This window comes from Phyllobates terribilis, unplaced genomic scaffold, assembly GCF_046119375.1.
Source record: "Phyllobates terribilis strain yellow unplaced genomic scaffold, ASM4611937v1 Scaffold_170__1_contigs__length_4071412, whole genome shotgun sequence".
Lineage (NCBI taxonomy): Eukaryota > Metazoa > Chordata > Amphibia > Anura > Dendrobatidae > Phyllobates > Phyllobates terribilis.
Window position 1 is genome coordinate 2,184,005 of NW_027362930.1, and position 27,210 is coordinate 2,211,214.

The 27,210-nt window shown below is 44.7% G+C and overlaps 16 non-coding genes and 1 pseudogene across 16 annotated transcripts; all 17 read left to right on the top strand.

Annotated features, from left to right (window-relative positions):
- Positions 1-818: 818 nt before the first annotated feature.
- On the top strand, positions 819-1,008 carry LOC141211663 (U2 spliceosomal RNA). The gene has a single exon (XR_012281619.1). It is a non-coding gene; the product is annotated as a U2 spliceosomal RNA (small nuclear RNA).
- Positions 1,009-2,122: 1,114 nt separating this feature from the next.
- On the top strand, positions 2,123-2,214 carry LOC141211898 (U2 spliceosomal RNA; annotated as a pseudogene).
- A 794-nt stretch (positions 2,215-3,008) lies between these two features.
- LOC141211778 (U2 spliceosomal RNA) lies at positions 3,009-3,205 on the top strand. The gene has a single exon (XR_012281699.1). It is a non-coding gene; the product is annotated as a U2 spliceosomal RNA (small nuclear RNA).
- Positions 3,206-4,320: 1,115 nt separating this feature from the next.
- LOC141212017 (U2 spliceosomal RNA) lies at positions 4,321-4,511 on the top strand. The gene has a single exon (XR_012281836.1). It is a non-coding gene; the product is annotated as a U2 spliceosomal RNA (small nuclear RNA).
- Positions 4,512-5,626: 1,115 nt separating this feature from the next.
- LOC141211342 (U2 spliceosomal RNA) lies at positions 5,627-5,817 on the top strand. The gene has a single exon (XR_012281319.1). It is a non-coding gene; the product is annotated as a U2 spliceosomal RNA (small nuclear RNA).
- A 1,115-nt stretch (positions 5,818-6,932) lies between these two features.
- On the top strand, positions 6,933-7,123 carry LOC141212028 (U2 spliceosomal RNA). The gene has a single exon (XR_012281847.1). It is a non-coding gene; the product is annotated as a U2 spliceosomal RNA (small nuclear RNA).
- Positions 7,124-8,238: 1,115 nt separating this feature from the next.
- On the top strand, positions 8,239-8,429 carry LOC141211343 (U2 spliceosomal RNA). Its single transcript, XR_012281320.1, has one exon. It is a non-coding gene; the product is annotated as a U2 spliceosomal RNA (small nuclear RNA).
- Positions 8,430-14,604: 6,175 nt separating this feature from the next.
- Positions 14,605-14,794, top strand: LOC141211670 (U2 spliceosomal RNA). Its single transcript, XR_012281626.1, has one exon. It is a non-coding gene; the product is annotated as a U2 spliceosomal RNA (small nuclear RNA).
- Positions 14,795-15,909: 1,115 nt separating this feature from the next.
- LOC141211549 (U2 spliceosomal RNA) lies at positions 15,910-16,100 on the top strand. Its single transcript, XR_012281520.1, has one exon. It is a non-coding gene; the product is annotated as a U2 spliceosomal RNA (small nuclear RNA).
- A 1,115-nt stretch (positions 16,101-17,215) lies between these two features.
- Positions 17,216-17,406, top strand: LOC141211449 (U2 spliceosomal RNA). The gene has a single exon (XR_012281423.1). It is a non-coding gene; the product is annotated as a U2 spliceosomal RNA (small nuclear RNA).
- A 1,115-nt stretch (positions 17,407-18,521) lies between these two features.
- On the top strand, positions 18,522-18,712 carry LOC141211450 (U2 spliceosomal RNA). Its single transcript, XR_012281424.1, has one exon. It is a non-coding gene; the product is annotated as a U2 spliceosomal RNA (small nuclear RNA).
- A 1,115-nt stretch (positions 18,713-19,827) lies between these two features.
- LOC141211344 (U2 spliceosomal RNA) lies at positions 19,828-20,018 on the top strand. The gene has a single exon (XR_012281321.1). It is a non-coding gene; the product is annotated as a U2 spliceosomal RNA (small nuclear RNA).
- Positions 20,019-21,136: 1,118 nt separating this feature from the next.
- Positions 21,137-21,327, top strand: LOC141211345 (U2 spliceosomal RNA). Its single transcript, XR_012281322.1, has one exon. It is a non-coding gene; the product is annotated as a U2 spliceosomal RNA (small nuclear RNA).
- A 1,115-nt stretch (positions 21,328-22,442) lies between these two features.
- LOC141211346 (U2 spliceosomal RNA) lies at positions 22,443-22,633 on the top strand. Its single transcript, XR_012281323.1, has one exon. It is a non-coding gene; the product is annotated as a U2 spliceosomal RNA (small nuclear RNA).
- A 1,115-nt stretch (positions 22,634-23,748) lies between these two features.
- Positions 23,749-23,939, top strand: LOC141211348 (U2 spliceosomal RNA). Its single transcript, XR_012281325.1, has one exon. It is a non-coding gene; the product is annotated as a U2 spliceosomal RNA (small nuclear RNA).
- Positions 23,940-25,054: 1,115 nt separating this feature from the next.
- Positions 25,055-25,245, top strand: LOC141211349 (U2 spliceosomal RNA). The gene has a single exon (XR_012281326.1). It is a non-coding gene; the product is annotated as a U2 spliceosomal RNA (small nuclear RNA).
- A 1,115-nt stretch (positions 25,246-26,360) lies between these two features.
- Positions 26,361-26,551, top strand: LOC141211350 (U2 spliceosomal RNA). The gene has a single exon (XR_012281327.1). It is a non-coding gene; the product is annotated as a U2 spliceosomal RNA (small nuclear RNA).
- The last annotated feature ends 659 nt before the right edge of the window (positions 26,552-27,210 follow it).

Here is a 27,210-nt window from a genome sequence, read left to right on the forward strand (position 1 = left end):
GAATGGTATGAAGTTAATATATCTGTGCCCCATGCTTTTAATTTGTCGACGCATTATGAGATTTTAAGGAAAATAGTGTCCGATTTTAATTTAGGGACTAAGAAAATAGAGGAATTAAGAAATAGTAAGAAACTAATTAAAGAAATACGTAAAAGTGAGGAAATATGTAATGTTGACAGATATGATGATGACAAATCTATGTCTATCTGGAAAATGATTAACGTTTTTTATCTTTTTAATGAACAGAGAGATCTGGCTTGGAGTTGCATGCACCGCTGTCTTCCTTGCCGGGCATTCCAATACAGAAGAGGATTTGTGAGGTCTGCCATCTGCCCAAGAGCCGGATGCCAAGACGAGGAAACGGTGGAACATCTATTATGGACATGTAATTTTGCAAAGGATTTCTGGAGAAGACTGCTCCCCCTACTGGAAAGGGTGGCAGACCTCAAGGACTTTACATATAAAACTGTGCTATACGGACTTATGGAATGCCCCACAATGGACCAGTACACAATGGCTTGGAAGACAGTGAACTGCGCCAAGTCATCTCTCTGGAAAGCGCGCAACATTGCTATTTTTAAACAAGATGTTTTATCAGTGAATGATGTTTTAAGTTTATGTTTATGTGAAATGTATACTTATTATTTAATTGACAAAAAGAAGAATATACATATTTCCAAAAAATGGCTTGTTGACCAATGGAACCTAATTATTTAAAATCTTTGTATTTTTTTGTTTTGGAAATTTCATTTGTCTTTTAACGTTTGGTATTTGTGTAATTATGCTTGTAATCTGTTAAAATTTTAATAAACGGTTTTATCCCTCTGCAGGGGATAGCCAAATTAAAAAAAAAAATCTGTTCTTATCAGTTTAATATCTGATACGTCCCCTATCTGGGGACCATATATTAAATGGATTTTTAGAACAGGGAGATGGAAAAAGAGCTTGCTCTGTCCACTCCACGCATTGACCTGGTATTGCAGTATCTCCAGGACCGGTGCACCCCTTCTTTAATGCAGTTTCTAAAATCAGAAAGAATTGAATTCAATGTTTTTTGTTCATTTTGCTTGTTTGTCGGATTTTGGGATGGACTCTTTGGCTTTGCTTTTCTTCTCCTCATTGGATTTTTCATGTTCAAAGTTGCAGAAGCCAGATTACAAGCTCATTTTGGTTCAACTTCAGCAACTGTGCATTGCATTGCCATGTAATGTGATGCAATGCTATCTTTCTAGCTCTCCCTTTTTACTTCCTTTTGGATAAACAGACATATTAGGCAAGCATTTTGGAGCTTTCACCTAAATAACTACAGGTGGTGAGATAAGCTGCACAATATAATTGACCTTTCAGTATATTGTTGCACACACACCATCTATTTAGCAAATGCCCTTGTTATCAACAGCAGCCTTTTAAACTCACCTGAGCTAACAGGTATGTGCGCTGGTTACTCTGCTGCGCTTAAAATTTCTTTTTTGGTTTGCTACAATGCCTTTTCTGAAACGTTGTCTCCCTCTGCTGGAACACTGACTTCTTTCATTTAATGCCTGCAGACTATAAAAGAGAACCCAACCCAAAAAGTTTGGTTGATTAGTCTGTGGCATTCTGTTAAACTGTTGCTTATGGCGGTCTCTGTGAGCTTCTCAGCGACATTCAGCCAGCCAGGTATCCTGCCTGCAGTAGATGGAATGTGGCAATGGAACGCTGGCTGCGCGTGTCATAATAGGCTCTGAGCCTTTATATACCTGTGCACAGCAGCAGCCACCTTCAGTCTGCTGCTGGACAGCCAGCAGCAGCAGCAGCAGGAGAGGTATGTAATCAGGAGCCCTCCTGCTAAGGGTAGACAGCTGCTCGTTCCACCCCACCCCCCGCCTTAATTGGTTCTCCTCCCTTCCAACGGTGTTGAGGCGGGTGGGAACAGCAGGGGTGAAGGTGCTGTGTTTAAAGAGGTGGAGTTATGCAGATCTAAAACGCGTGGATTGCAGCAGCAGCAAGCCGAAAAGTGCAGGCATGTAAGGGATCTAGAGGTTGACAACATGTCTTCTTAACGGGAGTCCAGGAGCTCATCTCCACAAATGGACTTTTCAGGATCCTTGGGTGGCTCCGTAGTTTGAAACCAATTCTGGTTATCGCTTCTCGGCCTTTTGGCTAAGATCAAGTGTAGTATCTTTCGAAAAGGCGGTTTTGGATGTTGGCCGCCCTAGTAGATTGATACATTATGCACACTGGGGTTTAGGCGCTTGTTAGTACGCCAGGTGGCTAATATAGTCATCTGGTGGAAAGCATGGCCCCCCAGGATCGACGCCATTGGGCCGGGGAAGATCGAAAGCCCGAAGTGTGAAGTGCCCCAGGAGTGGTGACCCTGGGGTGCCTTAACTCACTGGGATTGGGAACCCCACTTGAGTTTATGGCACATTTGCACAAGCACTTCAAATTTTCTTTCTTCGCACACACCCTTATTCCGGGCCTTCTGGCCTTAGGATGGGGAATTTTTCAATTCCCGGTCGAAGGTCCGGGCAGTATTATACTGTGAAACCTTCACTATTTATTTAATTTCTTTGTCACTGTGTGTCCACTTATTCACGTGTGTCACGTCCTACTAGGATTTTGTCGGGATGCGGTTCCCTTACGGGTTCCTCTCTTGGCAGGTCTAGGGGGGGAGTGTGTGGCCATCAGGTTCCGCTCCCCCCTGAACCCCCCTGGCTCTCCTCTTTCGGGAGGAGAGCGTTGTTGGCTCCCCTCTTTCGGGAGGGGAGCACAGTCTTTGGCTCCCAGTGCCTTGCTCGGGTGAGAACTCGGGCAGGTGCTGGTGGTAAGATTGGGTCGCCTCTGGCTTCGGCTGGAGGTGGCTTTTTGTCCCTGTTCCTCGCTGTGGCCTTTTGGCTCGGAGGGACGGGGAATGGTTTGGGGGACCCTTCTCCTTTTGGAGAGGGTTTCATGAAGACCAGCATCCTAGTGCACTTTTTTTGTGGCACTTGTCACTTTTTTAAGCGCACTCGGGTTTTGTACACGAATTCGGGCTTTCGCCAAAAGACAAAAAATAAAAAAAAAATAATAATCTGTTCTTATCAGTTTAATATCTGATACGTCCCCTATCTGGGGACCATATATTAAATGGATTTTTAGAACAGGGAGATGGAAAAAGAGCTTGCTCTGTCCACTCCACGCATTGACCTGGTATTGCAGTATCTCCAGGACCGGTGCACCCCTTCTTTAATGCAGTTTCTAAAATCAGAAAGAATTGAATTCAATGTTTTTTGTTCATTTTGCTTGTTTGTCGGATTTTGGGATGGACTCTTTGGCTTTGCTTTTCTTCTCCTCATTGGATTTTTCATGTTCAAAGTTGCAGAAGCCAGATTACAAGCTCATTTTGGTTCAACTTCAGCAACTGTGCATTGCATTGCCATGTAATGTGATGCAATGCTATCTTTCTAGCTCTCCCTTTTTACTTCCTTTTGGATAAACAGACATATTAGGCAAGCATTTTGGAGCTTTCACCTAAATAACTACAGGTGGTGAGATAAGCTGCACAATATAATTGACCTTTCAGTATATTGTTGCACACACACCATCTATTTAGCAAATGCCCTTGTTATCAACAGCAGCCTTTTAAACTCACCTGAGCTAACAGGTATGTGCGCTGGTTACTCTGCTGCGCTTAAAATTTCTTTTTTGGTTTGCTACAATGCCTTTTCTGAAACGTTGTCTCCCTCTGCTGGAACACTGACTTCTTTCATTTAATGCCTGCAGACTATAAAAGAGAACCCAACCCAAAAAGTTTGGTTGATTAGTCTGTGGCATTCTGTTAAACTGTTGCTTATGGCGGTCTCTGTGAGCTTCTCAGCGACATTCAGCCAGCCAGGTATCCTGCCTGCAGTAGATGGAATGTGGCAATGGAACGCTGGCTGCGCGTGTCATAATAGGCTCTGAGCCTTTATATACCTGTGCACAGCAGCAGCCACCTTCAGTCTGCTGCTGGACAGCCAGCAGCAGCAGCAGCAGGAGAGGTATGTAATCAGGAGCCCTCCTGCTAAGGGTAGACAGCTGCTCGTTCCACCCCACCCCCCGCCTTAATTGGTTCTCCTCCCTTCCAACGGTGTTGAGGCGGGTGGGAACAGCAGGGGGTGAAGGTGCTGTGTTTAAAGAGGTGGAGTTATGCAGATCTAAAACGCGTGGATTGCAGCAGCAGCAAGCCGAAAAGTGCAGGCATGTAAGGGATCTAGAGGTTGACAACATGTCTTCTTAACGGGAGTCCAGGAGCTCATCTCCACAAATGGACTTTTCAGGATCCTTGGGTGGCTCCGTAGTTTGAAACCAATTCTGGTTATCGCTTCTCGGCCTTTTGGCTAAGATCAAGTGTAGTATCTGTTCTTATCAGTTTAATATCTGATATGTCCCCTATCTGGGGACCATATATTAAATGGATTTTTAGAACAGGGAGATGGAAAAAGAGCTTGCTCTGTCCACTCCACGCATTGACCTGGTATTGCAGTATCTCCAGGACCGGTGCACCCCTTCTTTAATGCAGTTTCTAAAATCAGAAAGAATTGAATTCAATGTTTTTTGTTCATTTTGCTTGTTTGTCGGATTTTGGGATGGACTCTTTGGCTTTGCTTTTCTTCTCCTCATTGGATTTTTCATGTTCAAAGTTGCAGAAGCCAGATTACAAGCTCATTTTGGTTCAACTTCAGCAACTGTGCATTGCATTGCCATGTAATGTGATGCAATGCTATCTTTCTAGCTCTCCCTTTTTACTTCCTTTTGGATAAACAGACATATTAGGCAAGCATTTTGGAGCTTTCACCTAAATAACTACAGGTGGTGAGATAAGCTGCACAATATAATTGACCTTTCAGTATATTGTTGCACACACACCATCTATTTAGCAAATGCCCTTGTTATCAACAGCAGCCTTTTAAACTCACCTGAGCTAACAGGTATGTGCGCTGGTTACTCTGCTGCGCTTAAAATTTCTTTTTTGGTTTGCTACAATGCCTTTTCTGAAACGTTGTCTCCCTCTGCTGGAACACTGACTTCTTTCATTTAATGCCTGCAGACTATAAAAGAGAACCCAACCCAAAAAGTTTGGTTGATTAGTCTGTGGCATTCTGTTAAACTGTTGCTTATGGCGGTCTCTGTGAGCTTCTCAGCGACATTCAGCCAGCCAGGTATCCTGCCTGCAGTAGATGGAATGTGGCAATGGAACGCTGGCTGCGCGTGTCATAATAGGCTCTGAGCCTTTATATACCTGTGCACAGCAGCAGCCACCTTCAGTCTGCTGCTGGACAGCCAGCAGCAGCAGCAGCAGGAGAGGTATGTAATCAGGAGCCCTCCTGCTAAGGGTAGACAGCTGCTCGTTCCACCCCACCCCCCGCCTTAATTGGTTCTCCTCCCTTCCAACGGTGTTGAGGCGGGTGGGAACAGCAGGGGGTGAAGGTGCTGTGTTTAAAGAGGTGGAGTTATGCAGATCTAAAACGCGTGGATTGCAGCAGCAGCAAGCCGAAAAGTGCAGGCATGTAAGGGATCTAGAGGTTGACAACATGTCTTCTTAACGGGAGTCCAGGAGCTCATCTCCACAAATGGACTTTTCAGGATCCTTGGGTGGCTCCGTAGTTTGAAACCAATTCTGGTTATCGCTTCTCGGCCTTTTGGCTAAGATCAAGTGTAGTATCTGTTCTTATCAGTTTAATATCTGATACGTCCCCTATCTGGGGACCATATATTAAATGGATTTTTAGAACAGGGAGATGGAAAAAGAGCTTGCTCTGTCCACTCCACGCATTGACCTGGTATTGCAGTATCTCCAGGACCGGTGCACCCCTTCTTTAATGCAGTTTCTAAAATCAGAAAGAATTGAATTCAATGTTTTTTGTTCATTTTGCTTGTTTGTCGGATTTTGGGATGGACTCTTTGGCTTTGCTTTTCTTCTCCTCATTGGATTTTTCATGTTCAAAGTTGCAGAAGCCAGATTACAAGCTCATTTTGGTTCAACTTCAGCAACTATGCATTGCATTGCCATGTAATGTGATGCAATGCTATCTTTCTAGCTCTCCCTTTTTACTTCCTTTTGGATAAACAGACATATTAGGCAAGCATTTTGGAGCTTTCACCTAAATAACTACAGGTGGTGAGATAAGCTGCACAATATAATTGACCTTTCAGTATATTGTTGCACACACACCATCTATTTAGCAAATGCCCTTGTTATCAACAGCAGCCTTTTAAACTCACCTGAGCTAACAGGTATGTGCGCTGGTTACTCTGCTGCGCTTAAAATTTCTTTTTTGGTTTGCTACAATGCCTTTTCTGAAACGTTGTCTCCCTCTGCTGGAACACTGACTTCTTTCATTTAATGCCTGCAGACTATAAAAGAGAACCCAACCCAAAAAGTTTGGTTGATTAGTCTGTGGCATTCTGTTAAACTGTTGCTTATGGCGGTCTCTGTGAGCTTCTCAGCGACATTCAGCCAGCCAGGTATCCTGCCTGCAGTAGATGGAATGTGGCAATGGAACGCTGGCTGCGCGTGTCATAATAGGCTCTGAGCCTTTATATACCTGTGCACAGCAGCAGCCACCTTCAGTCTGCTGCTGGACAGCCAGCAGCAGCAGCAGCAGGAGAGGTATGTAATCAGGAGCCCTCCTGCTAAGGGTAGACAGCTGCTCGTTCCACCCCACCCCCCGCCTTAATTGGTTCTCCTCCCTTCCAACGGTGTTGAGGCGGGTGGGAACAGCAGGGGGTGAAGGTGCTGTGTTTAAAGAGGTGGAGTTATGCAGATCTAAAACGCGTGGATTGCAGCAGCAGCAAGCCGAAAAGTGCAGGCATGTAAGGGATCTAGAGGTTGACAACATGTCTTCTTAACGGGAGTCCAGGAGCTCATCTCCACAAATGGACTTTTCAGGATCCTTGGGTGGCTCCGTAGTTTGAAACCAATTCTGGTTATCGCTTCTCGGCCTTTTGGCTAAGATCAAGTGTAGTATCTGTTCTTATCAGTTTAATATCTGATATGTCCCCTATCTGGGGACCATATATTAAATGGATTTTTAGAACAGGGAGATGGAAAAAGAGCTTGCTCTGTCCACTCCACGCATTGACCTGGTATTGCAGTATCTCCAGGACCGGTGCACCCCTTCTTTAATGCAGTTTCTAAAATCAGAAAGAATTGAATTCAATGTTTTTTGTTCATTTTGCTTGTTTGTCGGATTTTGGGATGGACTCTTTGGCTTTGCTTTTCTTCTCCTCATTGGATTTTTCATGTTCAAAGTTGCAGAAGCCAGATTACAAGCTCATTTTGGTTCAACTTCAGCAACTGTGCATTGCATTGCCATGTAATGTGATGCAATGCTATCTTTCTAGCTCTCCCTTTTTACTTCCTTTTGGATAAACAGACATATTAGGCAAGCATTTTGGAGCTTTCACCTAAATAACTACAGGTGGTGAGATAAGCTGCACAATATAATTGACCTTTCAGTATATTGTTGCACACACACCATCTATTTAGCAAATGCCCTTGTTATCAACAGCAGCCTTTTAAACTCACCTGAGCTAACAGGTATGTGCGCTGGTTACTCTGCTGCGCTTAAAATTTCTTTTTTGGTTTGCTACAATGCCTTTTCTGAAACGTTGTCTCCCTCTGCTGGAACACTGACTTCTTTCATTTAATGCCTGCAGACTATAAAAGAGAACCCAACCCAAAAAGTTTGGTTGATTAGTCTGTGGCATTCTGTTAAACTGTTGCTTATGGCGGTCTCTGTGAGCTTCTCAGCGACATTCAGCCAGCCAGGTATCCTGCCTGCAGTAGATGGAATGTGGCAATGGAACGCTGGCTGCGCGTGTCATAATAGGCTCTGAGCCTTTATATACCTGTGCACAGCAGCAGCCACCTTCAGTCTGCTGCTGGACAGCCAGCAGCAGCAGCAGCAGGAGAGGTATGTAATCAGGAGCCCTCCTGCTAAGGGTAGACAGCTGCTCGTTCCACCCCACCCCCCACCTTAATTGGTTCTCCTCCCTTCCAACGGTGTTGAGGCGGGTGGGAACAGCAGGGGGTGAAGGTGCTGTGTTTAAAGAGGTGGAGTTATGCAGATCTAAAACGCGTGGATTGCAGCAGCAGCAAGCCGAAAAGTGCAGGCATGTAAGGGATCTAGAGGTTGACAACATGTCTTCTTAACGGGAGTCCAGGAGCTCATCTCCACAAATGGACTTTTCAGGATCCTTGGGTGGCTCCGTAGTTTGAAACCAATTCTGGTTATCGCTTCTCGGCCTTTTGGCTAAGATCAAGTGTAGTATCTGTTCTTATCAGTTTAATATCTGATACGTCCCCTATCTGGGGACCATATATTAAATGGATTTTTAGAACAGGGAGATGGAAAAAGAGCTTGCTCTGTCCACTCCACGCATTGACCTGGTATTGCAGTATCTCCAGGACCGGTGCACCCCTTCTTTAATGCAGTTTCTAAAATCAGAAAGAATTGAATTCAATGTTTTTTGTTCATTTTGCTTGTTTGTCGGATTTTGGGATGGACTCTTTGGCTTTGCTTTTCTTCTCCTCATTGGATTTTTCATGTTCAAAGTTGCAGAAGCCAGATTACAAGCTCATTTTGGTTCAACTTCAGCAACTGTGCATTGCATTGCCATGTAATGTGATGCAATGCTATCTTTCTAGCTCTCCCTTTTTACTTCCTTTTGGATAAACAGACATATTAGGCAAGCATTTTGGAGCTTTCACCTAAATAACTACAGGTGGTGAGATAAGCTGCACAATATAATTGACCTTTCAGTATATTGTTGCACACACACCATCTATTTAGCAAATGCCCTTGTTATCAACAGCAGCCTTTTAAACTCACCTGAGCTAACAGGTATGTGCGCTGGTTACTCTGCTGCGCTTAAAATTTCTTTTTTGGTTTGCTACAATGCCTTTTCTGAAACGTTGTCTCCCTCTGCTGGAACACTGACTTCTTTCATTTAATGCCTGCAGACTATAAAAGAGAACCCAACCCAAAAAGTTTGGTTGATTAGTCTGTGGCATTCTGTTAAACTGTTGCTTATGGCGGTCTCTGTGAGCTTCTCAGCGACATTCAGCCAGCCAGGTATCCTGCCTGCAGTAGATGGAATGTGGCAATGGAACGCTGGCTGCGCGTGTCATAATAGGCTCTGAGCCTTTATATACCTGTGCACAGCAGCAGCCACCTTCAGTCTGCTGCTGGACAGCCAGCAGCAGCAGCAGCAGGAGAGGTATGTAATCAGGAGCCCTCCTGCTAAGGGTAGACAGCTGCTCGTTCCACCCCACCCCCCGCCTTAATTGGTTCTCCTCCCTTCCAACGGTGTTGAGGCGGGTGGGAACAGCAGGGGGTGAAGGTGCTGTGTTTAAAGAGGTGGAGTTATGCAGATCTAAAACGCGTGGATTGCAGCAGCAGCAAGCCGAAAAGTGCAGGCATGTAAGGGATCTAGAGGTTGACAACATGTCTTCTTAACGGGAGTCCAGGAGCTCATCTCCACAAATGGACTTTTCAGGATCCTTGGGTGGCTCCGTAGTTTGAAACCAATTCTGGTTATCGCTTCTCGGCCTTTTGGCACGATCTATCAGGTTTACCTGTGTGGTCTTGCCTGTGAGGTGCTCTTGGTACCCTTTCTCTCGGCCTGGGGGGATCGTTCCTCTTCGGAGGGACTTAACCCCCCTGCTGCTATTGGGAGGAAGGATTAGTCCGGGAGCAACGGGAAGGGATCCCATGAAGGCTTGCGCCTTTCAGAGAGAAGAGTCGGTACGTTCCTGAGTGAAGGATGCCGGCAACGCTCACATATTCATCGGGTGATGCCCGTATGCGGAACACCGTGAGGATTGAAGTTGGAGCAGCATCGAGGATGGAGAAGAATTTGGACTACATCTGCCATAGGATTCTTCTTGGAGTTCTGGAGTTTCGGCGGGAAGACATATTCTGCTTCCAGGACAACGAGTACAAGGGGACATACACCATCACCTTCAAGAGCCAGGGATGCTGTCAGCAACTCGTACAAAAGGTAAACGAGAAAAACTACTTAGATGAGTTGGATGGACTAACCTTTTGTCTCTTGTATGCTTATGACGAGATCCCCATCGTGGTGCATTTCCCGAACCCCTTTGTGGAAGCTGCAGACATCTCGACCTACCTTACCCGCTATTGTGATGATCTGAGATACCTGGGTACTGTGAAGAACGCGGTAGGCTTCTGGTGCGGCAAGAGAAGGTATATGGCCCGTCTAAAGAGGGACCTTAGTGGAGTGGGAGGAATGCTACACCCTCCCTCAACCTTCGTAATCGGTAAGAGCAGAGGCTACTTATTTTATCCTGGAATGCCAGTATGTTGCAGGAACTGTGGACAAATGGGTCATACCCAAACGTCCTGCACGGGCAGGAAAGTAGACCGCTGCAATAATTGCAGCTGTTACGGACATTTAATGAAGGACTGTCCCGCTGGGAGGAAATGTAATCTCTGCGGTGAGGCGGGGCACATGTTCCGAGGATGCCCCAACAGGACCAGGACCAGGACCTACGCAGAAGCTGCATCTTCTGAAGCTGAGCCGATGCGCCCACCGGTCTTCACAGGCAGGCCGGCGTCGGAGGGCGGTTCGAAGGGCGAGAAGGCTGGGATGGAGCAGGGAGCCGGAGGCCCCTCTGGGGCGGCACCTGCATCGAAGTCCCTTAACGATGGGCGGACCTCGCATGGACCGGAGCGGGGGGGTCCTCCTTCTGGGAGGGTATCCTCCGTATCGATGGTTCCCGATACCGATCCTGTTGGGCTGGAGGGTGGTGCCCCTGTGCGGTTGGCTACAGGGGACCACGCAGCGATGGCCTCAGGATCTTCCAGGGCGATTAGCCAGCCAGATGAGGGGGCTTTGCTTCTAGGTGGCGAACATCAGGAAATCTGTGTTGCTGATCTTGTCCTGATGGACCAGTCTCCCCCCCTGGAGGAGGTGGAGGAAGAGGAGGACTGCACTAGTGACCTAGTGGAGTCTGCCCCGAAAAAGAGACGGAATGTCGAATCCCCAGCGTCTCCTGGAATGTGGCTGGGAACCGTGACCTACGAGGGGGCAACCGCCGGCTCACAGAATATCGAGTCGTTTGGGTCTTCTAGCCCGGATGTCCTGGAGCAATTTGATATACAGGGCTTTGAGTCAGGTGTCCTCATGGAAGATCCACCACCCTGACCTATGAATGCCCACAATAAGACTTGTCTCACTGAATGTGAGGTCATTAAAGAGCCCAGTTCGTAGGGCTGCTCTATTCAAGTATTTAGAAACCACTGACTTTGACATATGTTTATTACAGGAATGCGGGATACAACATGCACTAAATTATAATGATATCAAGACAGATTGGAGACTGGGGCCCTCCATCTGGTCTGGCTCCAATGACAACAAGTCAGCGGGGGTGGGCTTCCTCTGTCGTGGGAGAAATATTACTATAAATGCTGTCACAGAAATAGTACCAGGCAGAGTGGTTTTAGTGCATTTTAAATTTAATGGTTTTACCCTACGTGTAATGAATATTTATGCTCCCCCTGATAAGCAAGAGAGAATTAATTTATTTGGGATATTGCCATTGTACTGTACTGGGTCATCTCCCCTGGTCGTAGGGGGTGATTTTAATTGTCTTTGTGCTAGTGAACAACGAGCAGGGGGTGACCCTTTACGCAAATTGGATAAGTCATGTCATCTATTGAAAGATTTTATAACTGATTTTAAATTATGCGATGCGTGGAGGTCACTCCTGCCGACGGACCCTGGTTATACGTGGTCCGGAAGAGGGGTGTCCTCCAGGATCGATTTTATTTTCCTATCAGATGATTTTAACCCTGTAAAATGTGTTTTAACATCAAATCTATTTTCTGACCATAAGGGCTTGGAGGTGCATCTAGAATACCGGGATGAACAGAGGGTCAACAGGGGCCTCTGGTGTCTAAGTACTTACCTGCTGGAGGACCCTCTGATTCGACAAGACTTTGGTAAAGCCTATCAAGCCTGGCGGCGACAAAAACCTTCTGATGCCCCTATGGTAACCTGGTGGGAAAATTTGAAAAAAAAAGTCAGAATGTTTTTTATAAAAGCAGGGAGACGTAAAGCTAGAGAGAAAAAAAGATGTTTTAGTGATCTTAACACCAAACTACAAACACTTTTTAAATTCAAAGAGCTAGGGGTGGAGGTGGGAGATGATATTGCTAGCCTAAAAACTGAAATTCAGAACTGCATAGACACAAAGGGGAAAGAGATTATTTTTAACTCTAGAGTGCAGCACTTGGAGGAGGGGGAGAAGTGCTCTCGCTTCTTCTTCAAAAAAGTCATGGATAAAAGAGAAGTGATCACAAATCTAGAGGGTGAAACATCTATGCAGGGAATGTTGAATGCTACTTTTAACTTTTATAAGCATCTTTTTAGTAAAAAGTGTATAGATGAGTCCTTTTTATCTGATGCTCTTAATGATCTCGATTTTAAGTTAAATTTTACAGACCAGGAGTTTTTAGAACGCGATATTGTTTTAGAGGAATTATTTTATGTTTTTAAAAGTTTCTCTAAGGGTAAAGCACCTGGGTGTGACGGACTACCTGTAGAATTTTACCTTACTTTTTGGGACATTTTAAAAGAGGACCTTTTTATGCTTTTTAAAGAAGTTTTTATTTGTGAACAGTTGCCATTTTCGTGGAGGAGAGGAGTGGTGTCTTTGATATATAAAAAAGGTGATCGCAGTGCTCTAGCGAATTGGAGACCCATAACTCTCCTAAATGTTGATTACAAGGTACTTGCTAAGGTGGTTGCTGACCGGCTCAGGAATGTCATTGCCAAACTAATCCAGCCTGAGCAGGTTTGTAGTGTACCAGGCAGAAGTATTTCAGAGGTTTTAAACGTATTAAGGGATGTAATTTGGTATTCCAGAGACCGGGGTCAAAATGTAGCTCTTTTAGCCCTAGATTTTGAAAAAGCTTTCGATAGAGTCTCTCATAGATTTCTTTTTAGAGTTTTAAAAAGAATGGGTATCCCTAATATGCTTTTAAATTGTATTAAGATTTTATATAAAAATTGTTTTAGTCAAATTTCTCTTAATGGCTTTTTAACAGATGGAGTTCCCCTTGAGTCCGGAGTGAAGCAGGGATGCCCCTTGTCGCCCATCCTGTTCATCTGCGCCATGGAGCCCCTGCTGAGCGCAATAAGGAAAGACAAAGTGATTAGAGGGGTTCCTGTTCCAGGCGGAGGTGGCAGTGATGTGAGAGTCTTTGGCTACATGGATGACGTGATGGTTGTGTGCGTGGACCCTGCTTCCCTCCGGAGGGCGGTGTTGCGCATTGATTTTTTTTCCCAGGCATCCGGTTTTAAACTTAATTTAAATAAATCTGAATGTCTGACTTTGGGATCCTGGGACACCGCCCAACTCCCGCAGCTCACTATAAAACGAGACAATGTAAAAATTCTTGGAGTTGTTTTTAACGAGGAGAATGTGGGAACTCAAAGCTGGGAGAATGTCATAGAAAAAATGTCAAAGAAAATATCATTTTGGGGTTTGAGGTCCCTAACAATGGAGGGGAAAATTTTAATTATAAAATCAGTGTTGTTACCCCTCATACTGTATATAGCTATGGTGTACCCCCCCTCTGATGTTTTAATTAAAAAAATGACTAGGATGATCTTTATGTTTTTATGGAACTCCAAAATGGAAAAATTAAGGCGAGAAATAATGAGGAAGAATAAAATGAACGGCGGAAGGGATGTCCCCGATTTACATATTTATTTGTATTTAAATTATTTCTGCTTTTGTTTCAAACATTTTAATGGTAATAGTGCGCTAAGTTATTTTTTAAAATATACTTGTGGGATGATTTTTAAAAGATGGTTTAAGTTGTCGTTGAATTCCCCTGTTTTACTATGCCCCCCCAAACACCAAGCAATCTTAGAAAAGACTGTTCGATTTTATAGCCTTGGTGATTTTAATATGGACATTTTTAAAGACCGCAAGAAGCTTTTATCTTTTCTGAGGAGGAATGAAGATGTGACCCCCATAGTAAATTTCTCAGAAGAGAGATCGAAGCAAGTTTGGAAGAATGTCTTCGGGAAATTCTTAGCAAATGGACATAAGGACATCGCATGGATGGTGGTCCACCAGTGCCTCCCCACCAGAGAATTTCAACACAGGAGAGGCCTGGTGGCCAGAGCCAAATGCCCCAGAGACTCATGTGTTAATGACGAAACCACCTTGCACCTTATGTGGAATTGCCCATTTGCACAGGAACTTTGGCACAAAGTTGGGATTCTTTTAAAATGGACTTGCGGTTTAAGAGATTTTAACCATGAATATGTTTTATATGGCCTTTTTAAATGTCCGACCCCTCAACAGTATTGTATATGTTGGTGTATGATTAACTGTTTTAAAGATGCCCTTTGGAAGGCACGCAATATTTTACTTTTTAAACGTGTTGCTATTTCTGTGAAGGATTGTCTTAAAATTGCTTTTAGCGAGATGTATATTTATTACTTGAGGGATGTCAAATGTATTGGGAGGAGGGATGCTAATCGTATATGGGGTTTTTATGGGTGGAATTCTGTGTTTTAATAATGTACTGTTTGTGTTGTTGTTTTTGATTGTAAACCATCTTTTACGCACTTAATAAATTATGTTGAAACCTGATCTGTTCTTATCAGTTTAATATCTGATACGTCCCCTATCTGGGGACCATATATTAAATGGATTTTTAGAACAGGGAGATGGAAAAAGAGCTTGCTCTGTCCACTCCACGCATTGACCTGGTATTGCAGTATCTCCAGGACCGGTGCACCCCTTCTTTAATGCAGTTTCTAAAATCAGAAAGAATTGAATTCAATGTTTTTTGTTCATTTTGCTTGTTTGTCGGATTTTGGGATGGACTCTTTGGCTTTGCTTTTCTTCTCCTCATTGGATTTTTCATGTTCAAAGTTGCAGAAGCCAGATTACAAGCTCATTTTGGTTCAACTTCAGCAACTGTGCATTGCATTGCCATGTAATGTGATGCAATGCTATCTTTCTAGCTCTCCCTTTTTACTTCCTTTTGGATAAACAGACATATTAGGCAAGCATTTTGGAGCTTTCACCTAAATAACTACAGGTGGTGAGATAAGCTGCACAATATAATTGACCTTTCAGTATATTGTTGCACACACACCATCTATTTAGCAAATGCCCTTGTTGTCAACAGCAGCCTTTTAAACTCACCTGAGCTAACAGGTATGTGCGCTGGTTACTCTGCTGCGCTTAAAATTTCTTTTTTGGTTTGCTACAATGCCTTTTCTGAAACGTTGTCTCCCTCTGCTGGAACACTGACTTCTTTCATTTAATGCCTGCAGACTATAAAAGAGAACCCAACCCAAAAAGTTTGGTTGATTAGTCTGTGGCATTCTGTTAAACTGTTGCTTATGGCGGTCTCTGTGAGCTTCTCAGCGACATTCAGCCAGCCAGGTATCCTGCCTGCAGTAGATGGAATGTGGCAATGGAACGCTGGCTGCGCGTGTCATAATAGGCTCTGAGCCTTTATATACCTGTGCACAGCAGCAGCCACCTTCAGTCTGCTGCTGGACAGCCAGCAGCAGCAGCAGCAGGAGAGGTATGTAATCAGGAGCCCTCCTGCTAAGGGTAGACAGCTGCTCGTTCCACCCCACCCCCCGCCTTAATTGGTTCTCCTCCCTTCCAACGGTGTTGAGGCGGGTGGGAACAGCAGGGGGTGAAGGTGCTGTGTTTAAAGAGGTGGAGTTATGCAGATCTAAAACGCGTGGATTGCAGCAGCAGCAAGCCGAAAAGTGCAGGCATGTAAGGGATCTAGAGGTTGACAACATGTCTTCTTAACGGGAGTCCAGGAGCTCATCTCCACAAATGGACTTTTCAGGATCCTTGGGTGGCTCCGTAGTTTGAAACCAATTCTGGTTATCGCTTCTCGGCCTTTTGGCTAAGATCAAGTGTAGTATCTGTTCTTATCAGTTTAATATCTGATACGTCCCCTATCTGGGGACCATATATTAAATGGATTTTTAGAACAGGGAGATGGAAAAAGAGCTTGCTCTGTCCACTCCACGCATTGACCTGCTATTGCAGTATCTCCAGGACCGGTGCACCCCTTCTTTAATGCAGTTTCTAAAATCAGAAAGAATTGAATTCAATGTTTTTTGTTCATTTTGCTTGTTTGTCGGATTTTGGGATGGACTCTTTGGCTTTGCTTTTCTTCTCCTCATTGGATTTTTCATGTTCAAAGTTGCAGAAGCCAGATTACAAGCTCATTTTGGTTCAACTTCAGCAACTGTGCATTGCATTGCCATGTAATGTGATGCAATGCTATCTTTCTAGCTCTCCCTTTTTACTTCCTTTTGGATAAACAGACATATTAGGCAAGCATTTTGGAGCTTTCACCTAAATAACTACAGGTGGTGAGATAAGCTGCACAATATAATTGACCTTTCAGTATATTGTTGCACACACACCATCTATTTAGCAAATGCCCTTGTTATCAACAGCAGCCTTTTAAACTCACCTGAGCTAACAGGTATGTGCGCTGGTTTCTCTGCTGCGCTTAAAATTTCTTTTTTGGTTTGCTACAATGCCTTTTCTGAAACGTTGTCTCCCTCTGCTGGAACACTGACTTCTTTCATTTAATGCCTGCAGACTATAAAAGAGAACCCAACCCAAAAAGTTTGGTTGATTAGTCTGTGGCATTCTGTTAAACTGTTGCTTATGGCGGTCTCTGTGAGCTTCTCAGCGACATTCAGCCAGCCAGGTATCCTGCCTGCAGTAGATGGAATGTGGCAATGGAACGCTGGCTGCGCGTGTCATAATAGGCTCTGAGCCTTTATATACCTGTGCACAGCAGCAGCCACCTTCAGTCTGCTGCTGGACAGCCAGCAGCAGCAGCAGCAGGAGAGGTATGTAATCAGGAGCCCTCCTGCTAAGGGTAGACAGCTGCTCGTTCCACCCCACCCCCCGCCTTAATTGGTTCTCCTCCCTTCCAACGGTGTTGAGGCGGGTGGGAACAGCAGGGGGTGAAGGTGCTGTGTTTAAAGAGGTGGAGTTATGCAGATCTAAAACGCGTGGATTGCAGCAGCAGCAAGCCGAAAAGTGCAGGCATGTAAGGGATCTAGAGGTTGACAACATGTCTTCTTAACGGGAGTCCAGGAGCTCATCTCCACAAATGGACTTTTCAGGATCCTTGGGTGGCTCCGTAGTTTGAAACCAATTCTGGTTATCGCTTCTCGGCCTTTTGGCTAAGATCAAGTGTAGTATCTGTTCTTATCAGTTTAATATCTGATACGTCCCCTATCTGGGGACCATATATCAAATGGATTTTTAGAACAGGGAGATGGAAAAAGAGCTTGCTCTGTCCACTCCACGCATTGACCTGGTATTGCAGTATCTCCAGGACCGGTGCACCCCTTCTTTAATGCAGTTTCTAAAATCAGAAAGAATTGAATTCAATGTTTTTTGTTCATTTTGCTTGTTTGTCGGATTTTGGGATGGACTCTTTGGCTTTGCTTTTCTTCTCCTCATTGGATTTTTCATGTTCAAAGTTGCAGAAGCCAGATTACAAGCTCATTTTGGTTCAACTTCAGCAACTGTGCATTGCATTGCCATGTAATGTGATGCAATGCTATCTTTCTAGCTCTCCCTTTTTACTTCCTTTTGGATAAACAGACATATTAGGCAAGCATTTTGGAGCTTTCACCTAAATAACTACAGGTGGTGAGATAAGCTGCACAATATAATTGACCTTTCAGTATATTGTTGCACACACACCATCTATTTAGCAAATGCCCTTGTTATCAACAGCAGCCTTTTAAACTCACCTGAGCTAACAGGTATGTGCGCTGGTTACTCTGCTGCGCTTAAAATTTCTTTTTTGGTTTGCTACAATGCCTTTTCTGAAACGTTGTCTCCCTCTGCTGGAACACTGACTTCTTTCATTTAATGCCTGCAGACTATAAAAGAGAACCCAACCCAAAAAGTTTGGTTGATTAGTCTGTGGCATTCTGTTAAACTGTTGCTTATGGCGGTCTCTGTGAGCTTCTCAGCGACATTCAGCCAGCCAGGTATCCTGCCTGCAGTAGATGGAATGTGGCAATGGAACGCTGGCTGCGCGTGTCATAATAGGCTCTGAGCCTTTATATACCTGTGCACAGCAGCAGCCACCTTCAGTCTGCTGCTGGACAGCCAGCAGCAGCAGCAGCAGGAGAGGTATGTAATCAGGAGCCCTCCTGCTAAGGGTAGACAGCTGCTCGTTCCACCCCACCCCCCGCCTTAATTGGTTCTCCTCCCTTCCAACGGTGTTGAGGCGGGTGGGAACAGCAGGGGGTGAAGGTGCTGTGTTTAAAGAGGTGGAGTTATGCAGATCTAAAACGCGTGGATTGCAGCAGCAGCAAGCCGAAAAGTGCAGGCATGTAAGGGATCTAGAGGTTGACAACATGTCTTCTTAACGGGAGTCCAGGAGCTCATCTCCACAAATGGACTTTTCAGGATCCTTGGGTGGCTCCGTAGTTTGAAACCAATTCTGGTTATCGCTTCTCGGCCTTTTGGCTAAGATCAAGTGTAGTATCTGTTCTTATCAGTTTAATATCTGATACGTCCCCTATCTGGGGACCATATATCAAATGGATTTTTAGAACAGGGAGATGGAAAAAGAGCTTGCTCTGTCCACTCCACGCATTGACCTGGTATTGCAGTATCTCCAGGACCGGTGCACCCCTTCTTTAATGCAGTTTCTAAAATCAGAAAGAATTGAATTCAATGTTTTTTGTTCATTTTGCTTGTTTGTTGGATTTTGGGATGGACTCTTTGGCTTTGCTTTTCTTCTCCTCATTGGATTTTTCATGTTCAAAGTTGCAGAAGCCAGATTACAAGCTCATTTTGGTTCAACTTCAGCAACTGTGCATTGCATTGCCATGTAATGTGATGCAATGCTATCTTTCTAGCTCTCCCTTTTTACTTCCTTTTGGATAAACAGACATATTAGGCAAGCATTTTGGAGCTTTCACCTAAATAACTACAGGTGGTGAGATAAGCTGCACAATATAATTGACCTTTCAGTATATTGTTGCACACACACCATCTATTTAGCAAATGCCCTTGTTATCAACAGCAGCCTTTTAAACTCACCTGAGCTAACAGGTATGTGCGCTGGTTACTCTGCTGCGCTTAAAATTTCTTTTTTGGTTTGCTACAATGCCTTTTCTGAAACGTTGTCTCCCTCTGCTGGAACACTGACTTCTTTCATTTAATGCCTGCAGACTATAAAAGAGAACCCAACCCAAAAAGTTTGGTTGATTAGTCTGTGGCATTCTGTTAAACTGTTGCTTATGGCGGTCTCTGTGAGCTTCTCAGCGACATTCAGCCAGCCAGGTATCCTGCCTGCAGTAGATGGAATGTGGCAATGGAACGCTGGCTGCGCGTGTCATAATAGGCTCTGAGCCTTTATATACCTGTGCACAGCAGCAGCCACCTTCAGTCTGCTGCTGGACAGCCAGCAGCAGCAGCAGCAGGAGAGGTATGTAATCAGGAGCCCTCCTGCTAAGGGTAGACAGCTGCTCGTTCCACCCCACCCCCCGCCTTAATTGGTTCTCCTCCCTTCCAACGGTGTTGAGGCGGGTGGGAACAGCAGGGGGTGAAGGTGCTGTGTTTAAAGAGGTGGAGTTATGCAGATCTAAAACGCGTGGATTGCAGCAGCAGCAAGCCGAAAAGTGCAGGCATGTAAGGGATCTAGAGGTTGACAACATGTCTTCTTAACGGGAGTCCAGGAGCTCATCTCCACAAATGGACTTTTCAGGATCCTTGGGTGGCTCCGTAGTTTGAAACCAATTCTGGTTATCGCTTCTCGGCCTTTTGGCTAAGATCAAGTGTAGTATCTGTTCTTATCAGTTTAATATCTGATACGTCCCCTATCTGGGGACCATATATTAAATGGATTTTTAGAACAGGGAGATGGAAAAAGAGCTTGCTCTGTCCACTCCACGCATTGACCTGGTATTGCAGTATCTCCAGGACCGGTGCACCCCTTCTTTAATGCAGTTTCTAAAATCAGAAAGAATTGAATTCAATGTTTTTTGTTCATTTTGCTTGTTTGTCGGATTTTGGGATGGACTCTTTGGCTTTGCTTTTCTTCTCCTCATTGGATTTTTCATGTTCAAAGTTGCAGAAGCCAGATTACAAGCTCATTTTGGTTCAACTTCAGCAACTGTGCATTGCATTGCCATGTAATGTGATGCAATGCTATCTTTCTAGCTCTCCCTTTTTACTTCCTTTTGGATAAACAGACATATTAGGCAAGCATTTTGGAGCTTTCACCTAAATAACTACAGGTGGTGAGATAAGCTGCACAATATAATTGACCTTTCAGTATATTGTTGCACACACACCATCTATTTAGCAAATGCCCTTGTTATCAACAGCAGCCTTTTAAACTCACCTGAGCTAACAGGTATGTGCGCTGGTTACTCTGCTGCGCTTAAAATTTCTTTTTTGGTTTGCTACAATGCCTTTTCTGAAACGTTGTCTCCCTCTGCTGGAACACTGACTTCTTTCATTTAATGCCTGCAGACTATAAAAGAGAACCCAACCCAAAAAGTTTGGTTGATTAGTCTGTGGCATTCTGTTAAACTGTTGCTTATGGCGGTCTCTGTGAGCTTCTCAGCGACATTCAGCCAGCCAGGTATCCTGCCTGCAGTAGATGGAATGTGGCAATGGAACGCTGGCTGCGCGTGTCATAATAGGCTCTGAGCCTTTATATACCTGTGCACAGCAGCAGCCACCTTCAGTCTGCTGCTGGACAGCCAGCAGCAGCAGCAGCAGCAGGAGAGGTATGTAATCAGGAGCCCTCCTGCTAAGGGTAGACAGCTGCTCGTTCCACCCCACCCCCCGCCTTAATTGGTTCTCCTCCCTTCCAACGGTGTTGAGGCGGGTGGGAACAGCAGGGGGTGAAGGTGCTGTGTTTAAAGAGGTGGAGTTATGCAGATCTAAAACGCGTGGATTGCAGCAGCAGCAAGCCGAAAAGTGCAGGCATGTAAGGGATCTAGAGGTTGACAACATGTCTTCTTATCGGGAGTCCAGGAGCTCATCTCCACAAATGGACTTTTCAGGATCCTTGGGTGGCTCCGTAGTTTGAAACCAATTCTGGTTATCGCTTCTCGGCCTTTTGGCTAAGATCAAGTGTAGTATCTGTTCTTATCAGTTTAATATCTGATACGTCCCCTATCTGGGGACCATATATTAAATGGATTTTTAGAACAGGGAGATGGAAAAAGAGCTTGCTCTGTCCACTCCACGCATTGACCTGGTATTGCAGTATCTCCAGGACCGGTGCACCCCTTCTTTAATGCAGTTTCTAAAATCAGAAAGAATTGAATTCAATGTTTTTTGTTCATTTTGCTTGTTTGTCGGATTTTGGGATGGACTCTTTGGCTTTGCTTTTCTTCTCCTCATTGGATTTTTCATGTTCAAAGTTGCAGAAGCCAGATTACAAGCTCATTTTGGTTCAACTTCAGCAACTGTGCATTGCATTGCCATGTAATGTGATGCAATGCTATCTTTCTAGCTCTCCCTTTTTACTTCCTTTTGGATAAACAGACATATTAGGCAAGCATTTTGGAGCTTTCACCTAAATAACTACAGGTGGTGAGATAAGCTGCACAATATAATTGACCTTTCAGTATATTGTTGCACACACACCATCTATTTAGCAAATGCCCTTGTTATCAACAGCAGCCTTTTAAACTCACCTGAGCTAACAGGTATGTGCGCTGGTTACTCTGCTGCGCTTAAAATTTCTTTTTTGGTTTGCTACAATGCCTTTTCTGAAACGTTGTCTCCCTCTGCTGGAACACTGACTTCTTTCATTTAATGCCTGCAGACTATAAAAGAGAACCCAACCCAAAAAGTTTGGTTGATTAGTCTGTGGCATTCTGTTAAACTGTTGCTTATGGCGGTCTCTGTGAGCTTCTCAGCGACATTCAGCCAGCCAGGTATCCTGCCTGCAGTAGATGGAATGTGGCAATGGAACGCTGGCTGCGCGTGTCATAATAGGCTCTGAGCCTTTATATACCTGTGCACAGCAGCAGCCACCTTCAGTCTGCTGCTGGACAGCCAGCAGCAGCAGCAGCAGGAGAGGTATGTAATCAGGAGCCCTCCTGCTAAGGGTAGACAGCTGCTCGTTCCACCCCACCCCCCGCCTTAATTGGTTCTCCTCCCTTCCAACGGTGTTGAGGCGGGTGGGAACAGCAGGGGGTGAAGGTGCTGTGTTTAAAGAGGTGGAGTTATGCAGATCTAAAACGCGTGGATTGCAGCAGCAGCAAGCCGAAAAGTGCAGGCATGTAAGGGATCTAGAGGTTGACAACATGTCTTCTTAACGGGAGTCCAGGAGCTCATCTCCACAAATGGACTTTTCAGGATCCTTGGGTGGCTCCGTAGTTTGAAACCAATTCTGGTTATCGCTTCTCGGCCTTTTGGCTAAGATCAAGTGTAGTATCTGTTCTTATCAGTTTAATATCTGATACGTCCCCTATCTGGGGACCATATATTAAATGGATTTTTAGAACAGGGAGATGGAAAAAGAGCTTGCTCTGTCCACTCCACGCATTGACCTGGTATTGCAGTATCTCCAGGACCGGTGCACCCCTTCTTTAATGCAGTTTCTAAAATCAGAAAGAATTGAATTCAATGTTTTTTGTTCATTTTGCTTGTTTGTCGGATTTTGGGATGGACTCTTTGGCTTTGCTTTTCTTCTCCTCATTGGATTTTTCATGTTCAAAGTTGCAGAAGCCAGATTACAAGCTCATTTTGGTTCAACTTCAGCAACTGTGCATTGCATTGCCATGTAATGTGATGCAATGCTATCTTTCTAGCTCTCCCTTTTTACTTCCTTTTGGATAAACAGACATATTAGGCAAGCATTTTGGAGCTTTCACCTAAATAACTACAGGTGGTGAGATAAGCTGCACAATATAATTGACCTTTCAGTATATTGTTGCACACACACCATCTATTTAGCAAATGCCCTTGTTATCAACAGCAGCCTTTTAAACTCACCTGAGCTAACAGGTATGTGCGCTGGTTACTCTGCTGCGCTTAAAATTTCTTTTTTGGTTTGCTACAATGCCTTTTCTGAAACGTTGTCTCCCTCTGCTGGAACACTGACTTCTTTCATTTAATGCCTGCAGACTATAAAAGAGAACCCAACCCAAAAAGTTTGGTTGATTAGTCTGTGGCATTCTGTTAAACTGTTGCTTATGGCGGTCTCTGTGAGCTTCTCAGCGACATTCAGCCAGCCAGGTATCCTGCCTGCAGTAGATGGAATGTGGCAATGGAACGCTGGCTGCGCGTGTCATAATAGGCTCTGAGCCTTTATATACCTGTGCACAGCAGCAGCCACCTTCAGTCTGCTGCTGGACAGCCAGCAGCAGCAGCAGCAGGAGAGGTATGTAATCAGGAGCCCTCCTGCTAAGGGTAGACAGCTGCTCGTTCCACCCCACCCCCCGCCTTAATTGGTTCTCCTCCCTTCCAACGGTGTTGAGGCGGGTGGGAACAGCAGGAGGTGAAGGTGCTGTGTTTAAAGAGGTGGAGTTATGCAGATCTAAAACGCGTGGATTGCAGCAGCAGCAAGCCGAAAAGTGCAGGCATGTAAGGGATCTAGAGGTTGACAACATGTCTTCTTAACGGGAGTCCAGGAGCTCATCTCCACAAATGGACTTTTCAGGATCCTTGGGTGGCTCCGTAGTTTGAAACCAATTCTGGTTATCGCTTCTCGGCCTTTTGGCTAAGATCAAGTGTAGTATCTGTTCTTATCAGTTTAATATCTGATACGTCCCCTATCTGGGGACCATATATTAAATGGATTTTTAGAACAGGGAGATGGAAAAAGAGCTTGCTCTGTCCACTCCACGCATTGACCTGGTATTGCAGTATCTCCAGGACCGGTGCACCCCTTCTTTAATGCAGTTTCTAAAATCAGAAAGAATTGAATTCAATGTTTTTTGTTCATTTTGCTTGTTTGTCGGATTTTGGGATGGACTCTTTGGCTTTGCTTTTCTTCTCCTCATTGGATTTCTCATGTTCAAAGTTGCAGAAGCCAGATTACAAGCTCATTTTGGTTCAACTTCAGCAACTGTGCATTGCATTGCCATGTAATGTGATGCAATGCTATCTTTCTAGCTCTCCCTTTTTACTTCCTTTTGGATAAACAGACATATTAGGCAAGCATTTTGGAGCTTTCACCTAAATAACTACAGGTGGTGAGATAAGCTGCACAATATAATTGACCTTTCAGTATATTGTTGCACACACACCATCTATTTAGCAAATGCCCTTGTTATCAACAGCAGCCTTTTAAACTCACCTGAGCTAACAGGTATGTGCGCTGGTTACTCTGCTGCGCTTAAAATTTCTTTTTTGGTTTGCTACAATGCCTTTTCTGAAACGTTGTCTCCCTCTGCTGGAACACTGACTTCTTTCATTTAATGCCTGCAGACTATAAAAGAGAACCCAACCCAAAAAGTTTGGTTGATTAGTCTGTGGCATTCTGTTAAACTGTTGCTTATGGCGGTCTCTGTGAGCTTCTCAGCGACATTCAGCCAGCCAGGTATCCTGCCTGCAGTAGATGGAATGTGGCAATGGAACGCTGGCTGCGCGTGTCATAATAGGCTCTGAGCCTTTATATACCTGTGCACAGCAGCAGCCACCTTCAGTCTGCTGCTGGACAGCCAGCAGCAGCAGCAGCAGGAGAGGTATGTAATCAGGAGCCCTCCTGCTAAGGGTAGACAGCTGCTCGTTCCACCCCACCCCCCGCCTTAATTGGTTCTCCTCCCTTCCAACGGTGTTGAGGCGGGTGGGAACAGCAGGGGGTGAAGGTGCTGTGTTTAAAGAGGTGGAGTTATGCAGATCTAAAACGCGTGGATTGCAGCAGCAGCAAGCCGAAAAGTGCAGGCATGTAAGGGATCTAGAGGTTGACAACATGTCTTCTTAACGGGAGTCCAGGAGCTCATCTCCACAAATGGACTTTTCAGGATCCTTGGGTGGCTCCGTAGTTTGAAACCAATTCTGGTTATCGCTTCTCGGCCTTTTGGCTAAGATCAAGTGTAGTATCTGTTCTTATCAGTTTAATATCTGATACGTCCCCTATCTGGGGACCATATATTAAATGGATTTTTAGAACAGGGAGATGGAAAAAGAGCTTGCTCTGTCCACTCCACGCATTGACCTGGTATTGCAGTATCTCCAGGACCGGTGCACCCCTTCTTTAATGCAGTTTCTAAAATCAGAAAGAATTGAATTCAATGTTTTTTGTTCATTTTGCTTGTTTGTCGGATTTTGGGATGGACTCTTTGGCTTTGCTTTTCTTCTCCTCATTGGATTTTTCATGTTCAAAGTTGCAGAAGCCAGATTACAAGCTCATTTTGGTTCAACTTCAGCAACTGTGCATTGCATTGCCATGTAATGTGATGCAATGCTATCTTTCTAGCTCTCCCTTTTTACTTCCTTTTGGATAAACAGACATATTAGGCAAGCATTTTGGAGCTTTCACCTAAATAACTACAGGTGGTGAGATAAGCTGCACAATATAATTGACCTTTCAGTATATTGTTGCACACACACCATCTATTTAGCAAATGCCCTTGTTATCAACAGCAGCCTTTTAAACTCACCTGAGCTAACAGGTATGTGCGCTGGTTACTCTGCTGCGCTTAAAATTTCTTTTTTGGTTTGCTACAATGCCTTTTCTGAAACGTTGTCTCCCTCTGCTGGAACACTGACTTCTTTCATTTAATGCCTGCAGACTATAAAAGAGAACCCAACCCAAAAAGTTTGGTTGATTAGTCTGTGGCATTCTGTTAAACTGTTGCTTATGGCGGTCTCTGTGAGCTTCTCAGCGACATTCAGCCAGCCAGGTATCCTGCCTGCAGTAGATGGAATGTGGCAATGGAACGCTGGCTGCGCGTGTCATAATAGGCTCTGAGCCTTTATATACCTGTGCACAGCAGCAGCCACCTTCAGTCTGCTGCTGGACAGCCAGCAGCAGCAGCAGCAGGAGAGGTATGTAATCAGGAGCCCTCCTGCTAAGGGTAGACAGCTGCTCGTTCCACCCCACCCCCCGCCTTAATTGGTTCTCCTCCCTTCCAACGGTGTTGAGGCGGGTGGGAACAGCAGGGGGTGAAGGTGCTGTGTTTAAAGAGGTGGAGTTATGCAGATCTAAAACGCGTGGATTGCAGCAGCAGCAAGCCGAAAAGTGCAGGCATGTAAGGGATCTAGAGGTTGACAACATGTCTTCTTAACGGGAGTCCAGGAGCTCATCTCCACAAATGGACTTTTCAGGATCCTTGGGTGGCTCCGTAGTTTGAAACCAATTCTGGTTATCGCTTCTCGGCCTTTTGGCTAAGATCAAGTGTAGTATCTGTTCTTATCAGTTTAATATCTGATACGTCCCCTATCTGGGGACCATATATTAAATGGATTTTTAGAACAGGGAGATGGAAAAAGAGCTTGCTCTGTCCACTCCACGCATTGACCTGGTATTGCAGTATCTCCAGGACCGGTGCACCCCTTCTTTAATGCAGTTTCTAAAATCAGAAAGAATTGAATTCAATGTTTTTTGTTCATTTTGCTTGTTTGTCGGATTTTGGGATGGACTCTTTGGCTTTGCTTTTCTTCTCCTCATTGGATTTTTCATGTTCAAAGTTGCAGAAGCCAGATTACAAGCTCATTTTGGTTCAACTTCAGCAACTGTGCATTGCATTGCCATGTAATGTGATGCAATGCTATCTTTCTAGCTCTCCCTTTTTACTTCCTTTTGGATAAACAGACATATTAGGCAAGCATTTTGGAGCTTTCACCTAAATAACTACAGGTGGTGAGATAAGCTGCACAATATAATTGACCTTTCAGTATATTGTTGCACACACACCATCTATTTAGCAAATGCCCTTGTTATCAACAGCAGCCTTTTAAACTCACCTGAGCTAACAGGTATGTGCGCTGGTTACTCTGCTGCGCTTAAAATTTCTTTTTTGGTTTGCTACAATGCCTTTTCTGAAACGTTGTCTCCCTCTGCTGGAACACTGACTTCTTTCATTTAATGCCTGCAGACTATAAAAGAGAACCCAACCCAAAAAGTTTGGTTGATTAGTCTGTGGCATTCTGTTAAACTGTTGCTTATGGCGGTCTCTGTGAGCTTCTCAGCGACATTCAGCCAGCCAGGTATCCTG